This window comes from Hyla sarda, chromosome 3 (assembly GCF_029499605.1).
Source record: "Hyla sarda isolate aHylSar1 chromosome 3, aHylSar1.hap1, whole genome shotgun sequence".
NCBI lineage: Eukaryota > Metazoa > Chordata > Amphibia > Anura > Hylidae > Hyla > Hyla sarda.
The window spans coordinates 72,396,655-72,414,991 of record NC_079191.1 but is presented as its reverse complement, the minus strand read 5'-3'; the positions used below and the strand labels follow the sequence as shown (position 1 = coordinate 72,414,991).

General features: G+C 40.0%; 1 protein-coding gene across 18 annotated transcripts in view; it reads right to left on the bottom strand.

The window, feature by feature from the left end:
* KLHL29 (kelch like family member 29) overlaps window positions 1–18,337 on the bottom strand; it is a 917,635-nt gene that overhangs the window by 521,595 nt on the left and 377,703 nt on the right. Inside the window, exon 1 of one of the 18 annotated variants that reach the window (XM_056564318.1) lies at window positions 15,525–15,643. The exons of the other annotated variants lie outside the window; for them this stretch is intronic. The gene's annotated coding sequence lies outside the window, so the exon portion shown is untranslated. Of the gene's footprint in view, window positions 1–15,524; window positions 15,644–18,337 lie in introns of those variants that run through there. 18 annotated transcript variants of the gene reach the window in all.

Below are 18,337 nucleotides of genomic sequence, written 5' to 3'. Positions count from 1 at the left end.
TGACCCTATTACATACTGTGATATTAGCCCATGTAATAGGACCCAAAGGAGTATGGATCCAGGTGACTTTGACAAGGATAAAATTGTGATGGCGAAGACTGGATCAAAGCATCAGCAAACAGCAGGTCCTGTGTGGTCCTCCAGGTATAAAGTGGTTAGTACATACCAAACAGGGGCGTTGCTAGGTCTCCAAAAGACCCAGGGCTAGAGCCCATAGCCCAGCCATGCGCCTAGCCACACCCCCAAACACGCCCTAACCACACCCTCAGGCATGCCCCAACCACACCCTCAGGCATGCCGGTGATCGGTGGGTGTCCCAGCAGGCAAACCATACCGATCACCAAGCTATCCCTTATCATATGGATAGAGGATCATTTAAGAATTTTAGAAATACCTCTAAGAGCAATGGTTGATGTGATGTGATCATAAATAATCAATCTTGGCGTTTGGAATTCTTTTAAGTTTACTCCATTCACTGTGTGGGTAAATAAACATAATATTTTCAAAGATCGGACATTTACGCATGCACAAAATACAATTTTTTTCATGGGGAAAGGTGACGATTGTTATTATTATTAGGGGAGGGTTTATAATTTTAAATCTTTTTTCTACCTGGCTGGTTATCAAATAAAGGGGGAACATCATGCATATTTTTTCTTTTTTAACCCCTTAGGGACATGCGCTGTAAATGTACGCTGCAGCGAGTAAAGTCTGTATGCCGCAAGGAGATGCTGTTCTCCTGCTCTCCGCGCCTAGTCAAGCCTGAAGTCTTCTGAGAGGGCAGGAGAACATTGGGGCTGACAGACACCAGGAGCATCATATCACTTCCCAGAAGCCACTGCTGTCTTAAAGCAGCAGTAGGTGCAAAAAACAAAACAAAAAGAAAAACAGTGGTAGCCAGAGACCCGGGGCTATGGGCCTGAGACCTGATTTTACAGCCGCGTTAGCCCACCCCCCCTAGCAACGCCCCTGCTACCAAAAGTGATCCATAAAAGGAACCAGCAACTAACTACAGGGTTGTGTCTGATTGACGTTTGGACCAAGCCTAGCCTGTGTGGTCTGACCAACAGAAGAACTACTGTAAAGCAAATTGCTGAAAATGAGAAAGAAGACAGAAGAGGAGCAGCATGTAGAGATACAACATAGCAATGACCATGTACCAGGGAGAACCTGGATCAAGAAAACATACAAATTCTGAAGGTTTGGGTTTACACCTGCATTGACATTTTTATATTTCTGATCTCTTGCAGAACTGAGCCAGACATTTCACACGATGGACACACTCCAAAGACTTATAATGGGTTCTGTCATGGTGCTCGTTGTTTTCACAGGAAGAACAGAGCTGCACGCTGCGCTATTTTCCCCATGAAATATACTGGCATCTGCAATACAGGAGCCTCCAACGTGGATGTTAACAGAGCCTTACATGCAAGATCTAATATACATATACAGCTGCCTATGGGGGAAATGTGACTTTTGTGTACTATAGATATGCTTTTATTTTTCAAAACGATTTTCTTTCTTCTCAAAATAAATGCCTCATATTTATTGGAAAAGGAACATGAAAACCAATTCAGAACTTTTTTTTTTTTCAGGTGACACTGGGCATCTAAATAGACAACATAACGGCTCAGGACGCACAGATTTCTCCTTGACGTGTATTTTACACATAAAAAAAAAGAGCCTCTGGGATTTTTGACACTCTTTAAACACCACAACATGCGCTTAACCCCTCCAGGAACAATTCAACAGAATACATTTTCCAATTTGTGGCACATATCTGCACATCCTAAATTTCAGCCCAATTGGTATCACAGGCTTACATCCGGAGGAAGGCGGCAAATGACAAATTGTATCTAGTACTGCCATCCTGACCGTAGTTATGAGCCTCATAAAAGCGCAATTTTACGTAAAGTGCCAGCAGACCTATTACTATTTATGGGAAAAATACTGCAAATTCATAAAGGAAAGATTTTCATAGGTCCCGGTTCTTGTGAGCAGGATGTATAATGAAATTGGAACACCATTCAATTGGCCTTTTTTCAGATTGCAAAGCTTTCTAATGGTAAATGAACTGTAAGTGGAAACAAAATGTTATCCATAAATTGAAATACACAGGAATGAATAATGTGCGGCCTGCAATTATCTGTCCTATTGTCTATTTATATCACATATTTTGTGGGAGGCTGAAGTCTTTACATGAACATATGTTGTAAGATGACAAAAACAAAAGCTGTTGTTCCTTAATATTCTGTCATAAAACTGAAAATAGAATTCTTGGATATATAGACAGATAGATAGATATTAGATAGATAGATATTAGATAGATATTAGATAGATAGATAGATATGAGATAGATAAATAGATAGATAGATAGATATAAGATAGATAGATATGAGATAGATAGATAGATAGATATGAGATATATAGATAGATATGAGATAGATAGATAGATATCAGATAGATAAATAGATAGATAGATATAAGATAGATAGATAGATATGAGATAGATAGATAGATATGAGATAGATAGATATGAGATAGATATGAGATAGATAGATATGAGATAGATAGATTGATTTAGATATGAGCTAGCTAGACAGTTATTTAAATATAAGATCGACAGACAGATAAAAGATAGACATACACTGTAGATAGATCTAGATATTTAGATATAAGATAGAGATAAACAGACTAATAGATATCACATCAATACGAATCAAGAAAAGTGCAAATACTTTTTCTCATGTATGTGTAGAACGGGAGCCTTTAAACATTCTTGTAGAAAGCAAACAGACCCAAACAGGCAGGTGTCACAGTTCAGTAGTTCTGGGTTAAATGTAATAATTTACATACAGCAAAAAATTTAGCTCACTCAAAACTTGGCACTTTGAGTTCCAGAGTCAGTCTTTTTTTTTTGGTGCAGTATATCAATATCCAACATACCACAGACAAGCTGATCGGCTTCAGAACAACTCCTCCCCGCTGACCTCTGGCAGTGCTCACACACCTCTGAGGTCAGGTCCAGGACTCCAACATACACTAGAACTGGAGTATGGGAGTGGCTTTATTTACAGAACCTTCAGTCACTCCAAAAACATAGACAAAGCTCCAGTTTTATGTCAATGAGACAAGAAGCCTTAGTGATACATACCCCCCATCCACCATTTTCTCAGCTGCTTGCTTACATATGTGTAATATTATATACTTCCCGTACACATACATACTGCAGGTTTAGGTATATGCAAAGTATAAAAAAAGCTGAACTATAATTCAAGATGTAATAACAGAAGGTACACATGACAGAAGGAGAAAAAGAGACAAGGTCTTCTCTACGTTTGCCATATGTTTTTCTCTTTTTCTTCTTTTTATCTGAGAAAATATAGCTGGAGTATAAATATTGGGTGTAAATATGCCACAGCTCCGCTACATTGTGGCACGGATCCTAGTTATCTGCATATCCACATCCCACCAACACATCAGACGGCGCACAGGTTTCATACACAGTTAATTATGGAGAAATAAATAGTATACAAGGCGCTGGGGGAGGGGGGAAGAAATGTGAAATTAGAAATAATATAACCATGTATATACATTCACTGAATTGTCACAGATGAAGATATAAAGAACTTGGGAGGTGTAGTCCAATTGTCTTTATTTCTGTCTTTTTTTTGTGAAAAATAGGCTATTACCATCCCGGTTATAAACCTTTGGCAGCCCTTAAAGCTACCTATGAGGTTGCCATCTTGGAAAAGCAGCTACTAGAATGTTGCCTAAAACACACTGCTTGCCCTAACCCTCCTTTCTTCCATATTCAATCTTTATTTCAAAATCTGCAAAATGGACATCAGTGCATTACAAAGGAAGAACAGGACGGTTGTCGTCCTTTGTAACGCACTGAGGCTTGGCAAGTAGTAAGTTGATTTGGAGGAACTTAGCATTTGCTGTGGGCTCCTTGGATTATCCCTTGGTAGGGGACTCTGTGTTGTTGTCTGCTGTATCCAGGATAAAGAGTTTTCCAGTTTTTGATATAAAATTGGATTGGAGGAAATTTGTATTTTCTGTGGCCTTCTTGGATTGTCCCTAATACTCGGTCTTGGAGATCTTATCTAGGATGAAGGGTTGCTGGTATTTAGTAATACATGGTTTTGAAGAGTTCTGTATTTGCTCTGGCCTCCTTGGGTTATCTCTAATGCTTAGGCTTGGTGCTCACTGTCCTATCTTGGTTGAAGGCTTTATAGTGTTTGGTAGTAGGTTGGTTTGGAGGAGCTTAGTATTTGCCATGGCCTCCTTGGATTATCCCTAATGGTTGGGCTTGTGAGGTTCTCAACAGGATAAAGTCTCCTGGAGCTGTGTTGTCACATAGGCCTCTTTAAAATATAATGGGTGGTGGGGTATGTTTAATAGCTGCAGTTGTAATGGTCACAACCTCGGGTCTACAATGGACACAGTTGCAGATGATATAGCAAGGTTTTTTTACAGTCTTTCTCTTAAAACATTAAATATTACCAGTATAAACATTTAAGTGAAAGGCGAAAGTATATTGAGTGATTACACGCGTGAAAGAACACAGTAAATTGATTTTTACAGTATGTTCCAAAGACTGAATGTTACTTAAAAACTAGAAATGTGGATTTTTTTTTTGTCTAGATAGAACAGATAAGCAAAATGTTTAACTGTTCTTAGCCCATTCATCATTTTTAGCCTAAGTGCCTGTTTAGCTGTATTCTGAGATGGACAAACAATCTCATATAGTATTTAAAGAGGACCTGTAATTAAAATAATACACTTTATAGGCAGCTGTAGATGTAGGTAAAATGTTGTGCATAACATGCATATCCTTCCCCTTAGTAAATATTGAACTACCCGTCTGTACCCAATAATCTGTCTCTTCCACGTGTGGAGCTGGAGAGCTGTGCTGTATGATCTGACCACTCAGCTGCCTCTTCCCTGCTGCTCCCTCTCCCGTCTCACTGCACTGCTCTCATTCACAGTCTGAAGAAGGGACTGTTTTATCCATTCTAATTTTAAGACTATACAAACTATACAAATAAGGGGGAATTTGGTCAATTTGGATAGTGTAGACTTAGGCAAACAAACTACAACTGTGTAAGATTTAAATTGGCAAATCAATAGACTGTCTAGACCAAATTTGGTCTGTCTAGTTTGGGTTCAGGCCAACTATAAGTCAAAATTCTGGTATATTTTTTTTATATATGGCATATGATTTAAGGCACACCCATGTCCCTGAAGGTCACACCCCTTTGTCAGACAATACACATTTTACTGTTCTTAATGTGTCTCAACTGCTATGTCCCACCATTCTGTCATATATAGAGCCTAAATTGCGGTGCAACAGCCATGGTATATCTGTATCAAAATATAGAAAATGCTTAAGAATTTCAATTCTATCATAGGCCCAGTAATGGACTTTTAACTTTCATTAGATGCATTATGATAGTGACAATATTTCAAGTTAAAGTATACCTGTTGTTTTATGGAAAAAAAAAATTCAACTAATCATGTACATAGACATCCACTTGAGTTCGGGGGTGGGGGTAAGGGGGTGTACAGCCTGTAACATATGAAAGCACTTCCTTGTGTGGCATCTCCATTGGGAGCTTCCTTTACCTTACTTACAGTCATGCATTCTGACTTAATTTGGAACTTCCTTTTACTTACAGTTATACAATGTGCTTACATCAGGCACTTTCTTTCCCTTACTTACATGCATTGTGCCTGTCCCAAAATCAGAGGCCATCTCTGTGGTATATTTGAATCAGTTTGACAGACAGGAGAGAGAATGGCAAAGAGACATATGCAGACAAGAACCTGTCCTATATCCTATAAATCCATCATGGCGCTTCTGTTGCTAGAGATTAATGCTGACTACAAACAGATTGTGTTCAGTGTTTGTTGAGATCCTACCGGGAAGTCCTTCTAGAGAGGGCTGAAAGAGCTTCTTCAGTAATGGTGCCCATAGAATACGTTCATTATAAATGGTCCTTGTAGCCTACATATCAAAGCTACAAGGGAAAATCTATTACAATGGAAAAAAGGCATAAATAGCTAAAGTGCAATGAACAACAAGCAAATCATGGCCTGGGCAAAAATGCTTCGAAATACACAGACATACTAAATGACAATGCTATCAATGAGTTCACTGTGTAATCCGATGCAATACCTAGGACTGGCAATTGGAAACTTTCATTATTGGCCCTTTAGTGATGAAGTTTATGATGAGGCCACAGGGGCAACAAATATAATACAGCAAAAATAAAAGGGAGGCGTCATTCTATAAAAGAGACCTGAGTCACATAAACCATCTGAAGACTAGAATGATAAAGAAGACTCCGCAAGATGAATAAGGGCTGTTGGATGTCTTAAGTATAACTATTTTCTAGTCCACCTGTTTATTTATTTACTTCCTTTTGTTTTAGTTTTATGTGGAGAAAATTCACATGAGCCAGGAGCAATGGAAGGAATCCATAAATTGTAGAAGTGTCGGCCATGTTTCACGGCCCGGGAAATATGTCTGTGTATTTCTTTTATTTTGTCAGGGAAACTCTGTGGGAGTGAATGATGCGTGTGCGGGACCACTCTTCATCAGAAGGGAATACATTTTTATATAGGGAATGTTTTCTTAAGGACTTATTCACATATTGCAGATTTGATCCGGAATTTGCATCAGTATTTTAAAGCCACAATCAGAAGTGGATACAAAGACAAGAAAAAGAATATTTCATAATATTTTTTTTATGAGCAAACCCTAAATCTGCATAATAACGTCAGATACTCTGTTGTAAAATGGGGAGTGAATGCTAAGTGGGTTCATAATCACACTGCCCTGAACATGGTTCACACCCCCTCAACCTCCGAATCCCACCCCGTTAGTATGCACTCTATCTATCTATCTCATATCTATCTATCTCATATCTATCTATCTCATATCTATCTATTTATCTCATATCTATCAATTTATCTCATATCTATCTATCTCATATCTATCTATCTCATATCTATCTATCTCATATCTATCTATCTATCTATCTCCTATCTATCTATCTATCTATCTATCTCCTATCTATCTCATATCTATCTATCTATCTATCTCCTATCTATCTCCTATCTATCTATCTATCTATCTATCTATCTATCTCCTATCTATCTCATATCTATCTATCTATCTATCTATCTATCTATCTATCTATCTCCTATCTATCTATCTATCTATCTATCTATCTCCTATCTATCTCATATCTATCTATCTATCTATCTATCTATCTATCTATCTATCTATCTCTTATCTATCTATCTCTCTAGAAGAAAGAAAAGAACAGCACATCCGAGTCCACATAAATCCAATCAATAGGTGCTCGCCATCATCTGGACCTTGGTTATTCCATCCTCAGCACAGTACAAAAAGTGCAACGTTTCAACGATCTCACATCGTCTTTCTCAAGCATGCTCGAGAAAGATGATGTGAGATTGTTGAAACATTGCACTTTTTGTACTGTGCTGAGGATGGAATAAATTTCACCTGGATGTGCTTGAAATTTGTGTGCTGCGATCTTTTTCTTTGGATATCTATCTATCTCCTATCTATCTATCTATCTATCTATCTCATATCTATCTATCTATCTATCTATCTCATATCTATCTATCTATCTATCTCATATCTATCTATCTATCTATCTATCTATCTATCTATCTATGTATCTCATATCTATCTATCTATCTCATATCTATCTATCTATCTATCTCATATCTATCTATCTCATATGTATCTATCTATCTCATATCTATCTATCTCATATCTATCTATCTCATATCTATCTATCTATCTATCTATCTCATATCTATCTATCTATCTATCTATCCAATGGAAAAGACCGCAGCACACGTAAAATTCCATAAAGTGCAGTGTTTATTGTGTCCTCACAACATAAAGTGCAAGGTTTCTGAGGCCTCTCGCCTCCTTTCTCAAGCATGGCCTCAGAAACGTGGCACTTTATGTTGTGAGGACACAACAAACACTGCCATTTATGGAATTTTACGTTTGCTGCGGTCTTTTCCATTGGATTTAAGTTGGATTCTTCTTCTTTAGTTCCCTGGAGTACCCCTTTAAACATCCTCTGCTGGACCTTGGTAAAGTATGATCTAACTGTTCAATTGGCAGGTAAGGGAATAGTGTGGAGACGGAGCGGGTGGGGGAGAGAAGATATTTTGCAGACTGAGAGAAGAGTGAGGGGGAGAAAAGACATCATCAGTGCAGGGACAGGGAGAAGGCATTGCAGAGCTGGAGCAGAGAGGAGTGCAGGGAGGACAAAAAGCCTAGCACTGCTGGGGCACCTGAAAGACACTGGGAAAGTTGGGTGGCATGCAGTATTCCAAGTCTAATGAAAAGCATTGTTTTTCCTCTCCCACAAGACTGGGCAGAGTGGGGTACTAAGTGGGGTACTAAGCTAAATAGTCATCTGTGGATGGGGTAGAGCAATATTAAGAAAGTACAATCACCATTGAAATCAGGGCACCTGAAGCTATAAGATAATTTAAAACACATTTTGGCTGGACTGACTACATGTCCCCTTTTATCTTGTCTCTTATGCAACTTTGTCTTTTCTTCTCCGAAGCCGCCTTATAGAAGTCACCCTGTCATTAGCTTTAGTGGACCTTTAAATAACAGTGCAGGTCACGCAGACAGAGATAACCAATTTAAAAGCTATTTCACAATATTGATCATGCATTTGACAGGACTTTACTGCAGTTTTGTTATGATTTTGTGTTTCCATCTCTTTTATTGATTGTTTCATTTCTTGTGTTTGCATTTATATTTTTATTTTTTTAACTATTTATGTATTATTTAACAATTTTTTATTATTTCTGTAACTTGCATTAATTTGTTAAACAAAACAAAATGAAGAATATTTTGGTCATTGCCCTGTTTTCCCAGAAGCGGGTATAATTAACCCTTTGCGTCTGCATGTGCAGGGAAAATGGTTGGGATTGGACTGACAGCCAATGGCCTGCACAAAGGATTGGGATAGTGGTCTCCAAACTGTGGACCTCCAGCTGTTGCAAAACTACAACTCCCAGCCAACGGCTGTCCGGGCTGTTCGAGTTGTGGTTTTGCAACAACTGGAGCTCCACAGTTTGAATAACTGAGGATCCCTTACTTTACAGAGCTGCTCTGTAAGATCTTAAAGGGGTACTCCACCCTTAGACATCTTATGGCCTATCCCAAAGATAGAGGATAAGATGTCTGATCATGGGGTCCGGTTGTTGGGACCCCCCCCTCACCCGTGATCTCCGGGCCAGCACCCTGGCGTTCTGAACAATTATGTTCAGAACGCAGACTTTGGGAGGGCGTGGTCATGACTTCATGCCCCCCCCCCTCTATGGGAGGGGGCGTGACGGCTGTGCTCGAGCGGCCAAAAAATGACCAGAAAACTCTGCAGTGTGAATGGGTTAACGAAAACCCATTCAGCTGCATGTTAAAGGGGTATTCCAGGAATTTTTTTTAGTGTCTGCACCTGTGTGTGATGGTTTTCTCACAATTCTTATGTGATTTTCACCCCAATATTTATTTTTAACAGCATACAAAATGACTGTTGTCTCAGATTTTTCCCAGGTTGCAAAATAATAATAATAATATAATATTAATAATAATAACATTAAAAAAAATGTATACAGGACAATTATATATGAATAAAATTCAAAAAAGTTAAATATTGTTATACATAAAAAATACAAAATGCTAATAAATATATTTATAAGTAATATAAACACAAATATAAATACAAAGTAATTCAATATAAAATATTTACATACATAAGTAACTATAATATTAAAATAAATATCTGTTGATATAACATAACAAAATATAAAAAATATAAAAAAAAAGTAAAATACAACTTTAGATAATTAGTTAATATGACTTAAATATATGAAATGTTAGACCTACACATCACATAGTTATTATAAACTTTCAAACTCCAGACGTCTGAGGTTTAAAAATACATTTCCAGACTTCTAAATGTGTCTGATCAGAGCTACTGGTGTCTACTGGACTGCTGCCCTTGGATACGTCTCTGTGGTATCTGTATGACGTGTACAGTTTCACAGTCCTATGTAACCATTGCGCCAAGGATGATCAAGTCTTCCTCTGTTCTACAGCAATCCCTGGAACAGTCTCCTTAGTGAAGCCTCTCCGACCCCAGAACCAAAGTAACAGGAGCTTTGTGTATTATATGTGTGTTTAAGGGCGCCAGCTAAATAGTTTACCGTAATTTGCGGGATTTTTTTTTTTTTTACATCCTCTTTTTGGGTTATTTTGTTACTTCTTTATTTCTCTGACTCAAAATGAATTTTTCCTATAGAGTGAAATGAATTACAACATATGGGCCTCATTTACTAAGAGTGGAGTGTTAGTGTGTTTAAATTTACTTTTTTCTCTTTGTATTTACTAATATGTTGCACTTTTCCCGATCTTTTTAGTCGCTGGGAAAAAATCAGTTGCACGGTAATTTCTGTGGCAGGGTTCATTTGTCGCACAGTAAAATCTGCTGTAGGGTTAATACTGTTGCACATTGAAATCTGGCGCATGCATAAATCTGTCGCAATGAAAAGTAGTATGATAGATTTAAAAAAAAAAAAAAACAGGGAAAAGAAGAAAAAAATAATTTGTGAACATATACATGTATAGAAATATAGAAGAGAGAGAGATATCTAGATACTAATACATTTAATAAAATAGTCTAGCTATCTATCTATACACACATGTAGATAGATGTATTAAAATGAGTATATATATATATATATATATATATATATATATATATATATATAGATGCAAATCATAAAATGTTGCAGTATCTTGTAATACCTTTTTTATTGGACTAACAGACTCCCATAACAGGACAATTTATGGCCCATCTTAGTGTGAATTCTCCACATCTATTGTCTTAACCCCTGCATATTTGTGAGATGTAACCTGTGTACTTGTGAGCTTAGATTTGCTTTGGACTTGATAAAGGGAGGAATCCCGAAAGCTTGTCTCTACAAAATGTTGTTAGTCCAATAGAAAAGGTATTACAAGATACTGCAACATTTTATGATTCGCATCTGCATCACTAGACTAATACGGCTACTCAAATTTACTATATATATATATATATATATATATATATATATATATATATTGATTCACAATTATTACTGAAACAAAAAGGGAAAAAAAGAAAAAACATGCGTTGAAAAGACTCATAAAAAAGTGAAAATAAAGCTAAAACATTGTTAAAAAATTAAATTGTGCAAAAAAAAGTTAAAAAATAAAAAAATGAGGCAAAGGAGCAAACAGACAGATAATTTACTTTGCTTTCTGAAACGTTAAACTTTGCTTTAAAGGGGTTGTGCGCTGCCCTAACTTTCGGAGCTCCGCTCACAGCGTCCAGAAGTTCATTACTCCGAACGCTGTGTGCGGGCTTCCGTGTTCGTGACCGACAGGCGTGACGTCACGCCCGGCCCCTCGTGACGTCTCGCCCGCCCCCTCGTGACGTCTTGCCCGCCCCCTCGTGACGTCACGCCCGCCCCCTCTACCAAAGTCTATGGGAAGGGGGCGCGCCCCCTTCCCATAGACTTTCGTTGAGGGAGCGGGCGAGATGTCACGAGGGGGCGGGTGTGACGTCACGCCCGGCTGCCGCGAACACGGAAGCCCGCACACAGCGTTCGGAGTAATGAACTTCCGGACGCTGTGAGCGGAGCTCCGAAAGTCAGGGCAGCGCACAACCCCTTTAAAGGGTAGGGTTTTCTTCCCAGAAAATTCATGATTTTCAGAGTGGTTTTCAGAAAAGATGAGTGATTTTGGATGAAGTGTAGGCAACACGCCCCTTTTCCCGAAAACAACGCCCATTTTGTAGGGTCATTTTGTTCCACGCGACAGATTTTTTTTTTTCAAATTCAAAAGGTTTTATTAAGAGTAATAAAGACATATATCAGAACATAGGCAGTAATAAAACAATGGTAGGCCAGAGAACATGGTAGGCCAATTAAACATTGACAAACATCAACAAATAAGTGCAAGAACAATATACGATTTATGAATGAAATCAAAAGACAATAGGTGTGGTAACAGTGAGAACTAGGCAGGTATAGCGAGCAACAAGGCTCCACAGCTAATAGATTATGGGAATGAGACTAGGAACTTGGGGTCAGTAATAAAACTTGTAATGAACAAACTTCCCACCGTTGCGTATAACAGAAGCATCAGAAAATAACAAGAAAACACAAAACAACAGAGACACGGACAAACAATGCAAAAAAGAGAGGGGGAAAGGACCAGACAGAGCCAGAGACCATGGGACCAAAAGGGAAGAAGCAACTGACTAAAATCAATCCCAGTCCCACAGGTAACTTAGACCTGGAGAGAAGGAGTCTGCTAAGGCGAGGCCGTGTTGATGACCAGACGAATAATCCGAAATACTGTTGTACAAGGTGTCAAAAGGAGGCAGGAATATAAATGGGTAAAGTCTGCAAGAGATACAATAACTGTGGCATAAGGGTCATTTTTAAAATGCTCATGCGACCAAACCAAGAGAACTCCAAGAAGCCAAATCTGTGCGAAAACGTACCAGCAAAGAGGAAAAATTGAGGGAGAAAAATTGGGTAAGATCGAATGATATTTTAGTCCCCAGATAGGAGATACCTCTGGAGGGCCAACTAAAGGGAAAGGCAGAACGAAGGGAAGATTCTATATGTCCAGGCAAGGAAACATTAAGGGCTTCAGACTCATGAACACACGCCATGAGGTTAGGAAGTGACACTACAGGGTCCACCAGATAGACCAATAGGTCGTCTGCAAAGGCAGAGTACTTATATTCATGACCACCCACAACCACACCGTGGATATTGGGATCCGCCCGAAATGGTGCCAAAATATGTTCCATCACCAGGACATATAGAAGGGAGAGAGGGGGCAGCCCTGTCGCGTGCCGTTTCTAATATAGAAGGGATTGGACAAGGAGCCATTAATTTTCAAATGGGCTGCATGGGAATGATAAAGGGCCATAACCTTCACCGTAAAGACGGGCCCCAGCCCAACATGGTGTAGGGTTTGTGCCAGGGAGGACCAGGAAATACGATCAAAAGCCTTCTTGGCATCAAGGGAAAGAATCACCAGAGGCAATTTGGAGGACTGAGCATGATGAATAATGTCCAAAGTCTTAATGGTATTATCCCTGGCTTCCCTCCCAGGCACAAAACCCACCAGGTCCAGGTGGACCAAAGATGGGAGAATAGAGTTTAGGCAGGTCGCTAGTAGTTTGGAATACATTTTGAGGTCCACATATAAGAGACAAATGGGACAGTAGTTCCCACAGGACTGAGGATCCTTAACGTGTTTAGGAAGGACTTCTATGTGGGCCAGGACAGACGAAGGGGTATAGGATGTGTAGGAGAGACATAACTGAAATCTCGTAGCATAAGTAGGGAGAGAGAATCAAAAAGGGTCTTATAGAACTTGGCTGTATAGCCGTCTGGGCTGGAGGTTCATCCTTCCTGCCCTGGAGATTCCGAACAACAAGGCTCAGTTCCTCCAAAGAAGGGAAAGGTGAGGGGGGATTAGGAGGGAAAGGGAAATTATACAAGTCAGAGAAAAAGGTGTGAAAAGCGGAGGCAATGTCCTTAGTAGAGTGGACCACAGGGCCGGTAAGAGAGCGAATGCAGGGGATATGCATTTGGGCTACTACGGTACGCAGCGCTCTGGCCAGCATATGACCACTTTTATTACCATATTCATAAAACAGACTGCGTCCCATCTGATGCCATTGCCCCCAGGACTCCTCCAACAACTGTTTCACCTCTAATCTAGCTAATTGCCGGTCCCGTAGGACCAGCTGAGAAAGCGAGCACTTATGCAACAACTCAAGGGAAGAAACTAAGAGGAGAGCCTTACGTAAAGCCTGAACCCTGCCCTGCTTAAGCTGAGAATCATGTTTAATGAGAGCCCCACGCAGGACACATTTAAGTGCCCCCCACTGAAGAAACGGGTTAGTAGGGTCAGCAGAGTGATCTCCCATAAAACTGGAAACAGTTGCCATCAGGTCAGCCAGACAAGGCGGATCCAATAAAAAAGATTCATTCAATCTCCACGACCAACCCGACTTAGTAAAAAATGGAAGATGGAGAAAGCAAAATACTGGAGCATGATCTGATCACAAGATGTTTCCAATTGAAGGAAGGGCCCATAGAGAAGAGCCTGAGAGGTGGGCATAGCAGAGTCCCGATGCATAGAACGCTTGTTGTGGCCTGTGAAAGAGGAGGCCGGGCAGGATGCCGGAGGGGCCGGCGACACGCTCACCTGATGGTCCATGGGAGCTGTAGCTGCAGTAGCGTTGTTGTGGCCCTGCGGCAGGGGAGTGCCTGGATTCGGGGCCGGAGACTCAGCTGCACATGCAGTTCGTTCGGCGCGGAGCACCCTGTGATCTTCCGGCCCTGGCTGCAAAGGAGCAGAAAGCCACAATGGCAAGGGGGCAGCAGCTGTGGCCTTTCCAGGCATAGCGGAAGGTCCGCAGTAAGGACTGGAGCAAGCCCTGAGTGGAGAGCGGTGGAGAGCGCGGCCCACCAGCAGGCCGTGCTTCAGGGCAAAGCCCAGAGGAAGCGAGAGCCGCCGCCATCTTGGAGGGAGGTAGGGAGGCACTCCGTTGCGGCTGTGAGAGGGTGAAATAGCCTGTTAAATCACATTGCAGGTAGGGACAATGGGTATTGCCTCCTATGTTCAGGAATATAGCTACTATAATACTGCCCCCTATGTACATGAATATAACTAATATAATACTGCCCTCTATGTACGAGAATATAACTGCTATAATACTGCTCCTTATGTATAAGAATATATCTACAATAATACTGCCTCCTATGTACAAGAATATATCCACTATAATATTGCCTTCTATGTACAAGAATATATCACCTATAATACTGCCTCCTATGTTAGAGAATATAACTACTTTAACACTGCTCACTACATACAATAATATTACTACTATAATACTGCTCCTGTGTACAAGAATATAACTACTATAATACTGCTCCTATGTACAAGAATATAACTACTATAATACTGCTCTTATGTACAAGAATATAACTACTATACTACTGCCTCCTATATACGAGAATATAACTACTATAATACTACCTCCTATGTTCCAGAATATAATTACTATAATACTGCTCCTATGTACAAGAATATAACTATTATAATACTGCTCCTATACACAAGAATATAACTACTATAATACTGCACCTATATACAAGAATATAACTACTATAATAATGCCCTATGTACAAGAATATAACTACTATAATACAATACCCTATAGACAAAAATGGGTTAAAAAACTTTTTCATTAAGATCCAATTTTTTTAAGGCTGACACGCGAGTCAGCACAATTTTTAGCATGGTTTATCACGTGTCTATTTAACAATTAAAGTGCCTGTAGCCAAAGACAATTTGGAGCTCATGTTACCTGGCATGCCGTGCGGTTTCACCCTCATCGCAGACACGCCTCAGCTGGGTTAATGCTGCAACATGTGAGCCCAGCATAAGTCTAGTGCCCATCACAGATCCTTCCACCACATAAACAGCAACCTCCTTAATTAAAATCCACCGTTATGCAGTGAACACATCCTGACAGCCGGGCGCAGCGCACACTCTCACAGCCTCCTCAATCCTCGATTATCTCTCATTGTGTGGACTGCACAGCTCACTTAATTGTCTCCTCTCAGGATTCCGGGCAGCAGACAAAACAATTTTAGATTTGGGAAATAAGAGGCAAATATTTCAGCCCCCTCTGTTTTTGTAAAGCCGAATTCTGTCACCAGATCTTCTAATGAGATGTGTGATGCATGCGGAGAACATTCAGTACATCAGGAGATAAAGAATTAATAACCAGTACACAATGAGAGGAGAACCCTGACAAAACGGCAGGATTTCACCATGGCGTGCAGGGTTTATACAGGGGATCATTAAAATTCTTACACTCTACATTATAATGCACTTCATTTCTTGGCAAAATCATGAACACCTGATTATTTACTAAAGAATCTCTACCTAAAAAGAACCTGTGGTCATTATAAAAAAAATGCTGTTGTTATACTGTGTAGCCCTTGTTGTGCTGTTTTTATTTTGTTACAACACCTTGCCCCCCCCCAACAATATAGGGATTTTTTTATTTGGTAGCCCCTGAAAATCAGATGGGCGGGAACTATCCCAAATATTCCAGATGGTCCATCAATACGGCACAATGCCCCATTTACAACTGTGGGGGACCAAATGGGAAGTCACATGCAAAAAATATAGCTTGTGGCATCTAACTTTTCCTTCTATTCCTATCTGGGTCGTGCCAAATTGCCCGACCTGTGTGAGCCCAGCCCTAGGGTTGTAAGCCTGATTCATGCTCCCTCAGCTTCTATTATTGTTTTCCTGAGTATGAACAGTGCTAGAGGTCACATTAATATACTCTGGTTTAAATCTACACAGACTCCTCCACACTCGCCTCCTGTCAGCATGGGACGAGACCAGTGATGTGAAAGGGGGAGTTAATACTACTGCTCATTAGATTCATGACCCCTTAAAAAAATGAAAGCATAAGGCAGTCATATCTAATGCCAGCCTCCCCCCTTCCTTCATGGCAATGGTCTTGCTCTGTGCAAACAAGAGGGGAGAAGTGGGAGCATGGACGGAAGCTCTCTGCTTTGAGAGCCTGTGACGTGACATCACAGCTTACAAGGGAGCAACACAGTTGATATGGAAGATCTCTGCGCTATGGCTACATACATCATACATGTAAGTTGCTTTATTATACTTTTTGATGCCATGCACAGGTTGTTTCTTTCACTGGACAACCCCTTTGAATTCTTTATAAATCTGCATTATTGACTAAAGCTACATCCCTCTTCATTCCTGTGTAAAAAAAAAAACAGTCTGCCGATTCTATCCATGAACCATGGGGATCATGATGAACAGTACTATACAGTGGTCCCTCAAGTTACAATATTAATTGGTTCCAGGATGACCATTGTATGTTGAGACCATAACTCTATGGAAACCTGGTAATTGGTTCTGAAGCCACCAAAATGTCATCCAAAAATAGGAAAACATGAGGATTAAAGAAAAATAAGTAGATCACTAATACAGATAAAGCAAATCCTTACATATAAAAGTAAGAAAGATCTGCTGGGAGCTGTACATCACTGTCAGTGTTTCCCAACCAGGGTGCCTCCAGCTGTTGCAAAACTACAACTCTCAGCATGCCCGGACAGCCTTTGGCTGTCCGGGCATGCCGAGAGTTGTAGTTTTGCAACAGCTGGAGGCACCTTGTTTGAGAAATGCTGGTCTATGTAGCTTCTTCAGGGTTCTGTACAGAATACACAATGTCCTTAAAAAAAAAGTAACATGGAGCCGCCCTCACCTGTTGTCCAAAGGAGCAGGTAACCCTGGTACAGGTAAAGAGTAGTGTAGAACATGTAATTCCTCCCTGTACTGTAGGGGGCGATACCAGACACCAGTCAGTGCATACACTTCAGTAATACAGGTGTTTTACAAGTAAAATGCCAATTCTGATTGGTCTGTTCTTCCAGCCATTGACACGTTTCACAGAACTGGACTGTCTGTAGCATTGTATGTTGAGTCTGGTTTCAAGTTACAATGGTCCAGAAAAGACCATTGTATGTTGAAACTATTGTATGTTGAGGCCATTGTAGGTTGAGGGATCACTGTATATTCCTGCAATAAAATACAGTATATATTTATATTGTTATGAAGAAAAAAATCCCTGTTCACTCCCACTCCTGCTTTGTCTATATAAACATCAGGGGTATTCCCATCTCAAAAAGTGATGTCTAATTGCTAAGATATGCCATCACTTTATGACTGGTGGGAGTGTGACCTCTGGGACCTTCACTAATCCTAAGAACGAAGGAGCTGCAGTGCTGAGACCATTTTCCCGACACAGCTTCATTCAAGTGAAAAGAGCCGGTGGCTGGGATTGTTGCCATGCAGGGAAAAACAGTGATCCAGGGCTGCAGCCCCTTTAGTTCTGGGATCAGTCAGACCCCCCACCAATGATATATGACATATCCTAGCGAAATGTAAATGATATAGTACAAAAAATTGTATTCTTCTGACTCCACAATAAAAAATAAAAAAAGTAAAAAAGTTCACATATGTTACACGATACAAAGGGGCAGTTATACACTTTGAAATACGAGTGCAAAAAATAATAATTTCAAATTTAAACTATTTAAAGTGCGTTCATGCCGTGGTTTTATTTGGATTCAT